We start from the raw sequence: 2,916 nt of genomic DNA on the forward strand, positions 1-2,916 counted from the left end.
CATAAAGCTGCAGACATGTTGCTGAAACTTGCATTGAATTAGGCGGGTAAAGTCATACAGCACAGAAACAGACTCTGGAGTCCAGCTCACCCATGCTGACTGGATATCCTAGATTAATCTCGTGACCCATTTGCCAGGATTTGACCCATATCTCTCTCAACCCTTCCAATACATATACCCAACCAGATGCCTTTTAAATGTTATAATGGTACGAGCTTCCATCACTTCCTCTGGTAGCCCATTCCACACACGCACCGCCCTCTGTATGAAAAAAATACAAATCTATGCCTTCCTCACTCCCTAGTGTTATCTGTACTGATACCTTCGGGGATCTCTAGACTTGGACAGCAAGGTTCCTTTGTTCCTCAGCACTCTGTAGGGACCTACTATTTATTGATTACTTTCCTCCATTATTACATTTCCCAGAATGCCTGGAGATTAAATTCCATCTCTCTGCCCCATTTACCAGCTGATTGGTATCAAACTGTGGCCAGAGACCATCCTCCTCACTGTCAATACCACCACCTTTGCAGAGATTACTCCTAAACAGGGGAGGGCAGCACTGTCTCCAGCTAAGCAGAGGGAATTGTGTGTGGGTGTTGTGGGGGCTTGGAAACTTTGCAAGCTCCCTTTCCTTCATTTTTTAATCCCACCAAATCCATGTGGTTTGAGTTTTTATAACAGAAAACAGCACAGGGTTGAATTTTAACTTACCACTGGCTGAAACTTTGTCCTGCCCTCTAACATCGGAGAGTAAAACACTTTAGTTCCCCTCCCCTCCCTCCATGTGTAACACAGAGTTGAGGGATTGGCACCGGTTGTTATTTTGTGATCTATTCCAAATGAAATTTTATCTCTGCGCAGGTGCAAGTGAACAGTCTGTTTTTGTGCTTTCTGCGAATCAGGCTAGCAGCTTTTAAATCCTTATGTTAAGCAGCAGAAGCAAACAGTCGATCAGCAATTGTATTTTGAGAGTGGAAATTCTAGCCCTGGTAATCCCGTTGGGTCAACAGAGAGAGAGGGAGAGGATGTCACATCTAAAGTGCATACAGAAGAGTTGTTACACTTGTTCAGTCAGTTGAGTTGGTTCTTCCCTCAGATGTGACTGGATGTTGCTTTTCATGGATCATAATTAAACGACAACGGAACACATTAAATTCAAGGAATTCAATTGAAAGGGCAATTTGAGTGAATAAATGGAAAACTGCTTAAAGATTGGCTCCTGGTCTTTTACTTCACCAATTAGAAGTTGTTGGTTTGACAGCTCTCCTAATCATAGAATCCCTACATTGTGGGAGAAGGCCATTTGGCCCATCGAGTCAACACTGACCCTCCAAACAGAATCCCATCCAGACTCACAAAAATGTGCACCGCATGTGTGCAGAGAAGGGGATGCTGGGAGTGAGTGGGATGCTTTCACCACCACCATCTCCCTCCAAGACCCAAACACCCCACAGCACCACCTGTCCATTCCTCCACCACCACAGTGCCTCTGGCCTTAACCCCTGCCAACCACAGTGCCATTGTCCATTCTCCCCACCACACACAGCATCCCCTTACATTCTACTCGCCACCCACAGTGCCCCCTGTCCATTCTCCCCGCCACCCACAGCACCCAGTCCATTCTCCCCCACCACACACAGCATCCCCTGACCATTCTCCTTGCCACACACAGTGCCCCTGTCCATTCTCCCCACTACACACTGCATCCCCTGTCCATTCTCCCCCACCAACCACTGCACGACCTGCCCATTCTCCCCTGTAGCACCCACAGCACCTCCATCCATTCTCCCCCGCCATTCATGGCTCTGCCCTCTCCATTCCCCCGTGCCACCCACGGCACCCTTGGCCAATCCCTCGCCACCTCCGGCACACCGTCCATTCTCTTTCTCTTTCTTTCTCTCACCCCCACCCTCTGCATCCCTGTCCAGTCCCTCTTCCCATCTTCTGACTCCCCATGCGTTTTCTCTCTCCCCCACACCCTCTGCTCTCCATCCCTCTGTTCCCCCATCTATTCTCTTTCTCAGCCCACGTTGCCGAGTTTCCTAGCCCAACTTGGCAGTGGCCGGGCCGGGCGGCCGTCAGCTCTGGCTATTGCACCCCCGACTCTTTGCAGTGGTCCGCTCGCCGACACCCCGCCACGTGCACGGGTCAGTGACGCTGCCGAACCGATTGCTGGTCCCGTTTCCGCCTCTGCTTTTCCTCGGGCAAAGCTGCTGCATGCCTCGTGACACTCAGCGGGCGACATGGTGGAGGAGATCCTGCCTCGGTCGCTGCGGTGCGTGCCGACATGCATCGCCTCTTGGGCGGCCTTTTTTCCCAATAGACATATGTTTCCGCTGGCCGCACCTGGCTGGTGCTCCCCACAGCTTCCCGCCACCCTGCTACGCCCGCACGCCGGCGGGCAGGTGGGTGCTGCTAATGTGGGAAGTGTATGTGCGGTCTGGGTCGCTTTCCTCTGGCGAGGGAGAGACCGAAAACAAACTCAGACAACTCTTGACGGTGGATCACTCGGCTCGTGCGTTGATGAAGAAAGCAGCTAGCTGCGAGAATTAATGTGAATTGCAGGACACATTGATCATCGACACTTTGAACGCACTTTGCGGCCCGGGTTCTTCCTGGGGCCACGCCTGTCTGAGGGTTATTTGGCATTTAATCGCACTCGTCTTGGCTGGCGAGAGCGCTGCTAGGGTGTCGCAGAGGACCCGTCCTCTTTGTCCTCCTAAGTTCAGACTCGGCAGCCCTCTGGCATCAGAGCACTTGGCCTTTCCCCGCACCCTGCACATTCCATTCGTCAGGCTCGACGCCATCCCCCCGCCAGGGAGCGCGGCCTGGCGTCCGTCTGTGTCGTGGCAGTGGGGCCAGTACGGCTGTTACCGGTCCCAGAATGGCCGTCGGTGGTTCACACGGCGACGT

At 52.6% G+C, this 2,916-nt stretch overlaps 1 non-coding gene across 1 annotated transcript; it reads left to right on the top strand.

Moving 5' to 3' along the window:
- Nucleotides 1-2,491: 2,491 nt before the first annotated feature.
- LOC140461172 (5.8S ribosomal RNA) lies at nt 2,492-2,644 on the top strand. Its single transcript, XR_011954493.1, has one exon. It is a non-coding gene; the product is annotated as a 5.8S ribosomal RNA (ribosomal RNA).
- The last annotated feature ends 272 nt before the right edge of the window (nt 2,645-2,916 follow it).

This window comes from Chiloscyllium punctatum, chromosome 36, assembly GCF_047496795.1.
Source record: "Chiloscyllium punctatum isolate Juve2018m chromosome 36, sChiPun1.3, whole genome shotgun sequence".
Lineage (NCBI taxonomy): Eukaryota > Metazoa > Chordata > Chondrichthyes > Orectolobiformes > Hemiscylliidae > Chiloscyllium > Chiloscyllium punctatum.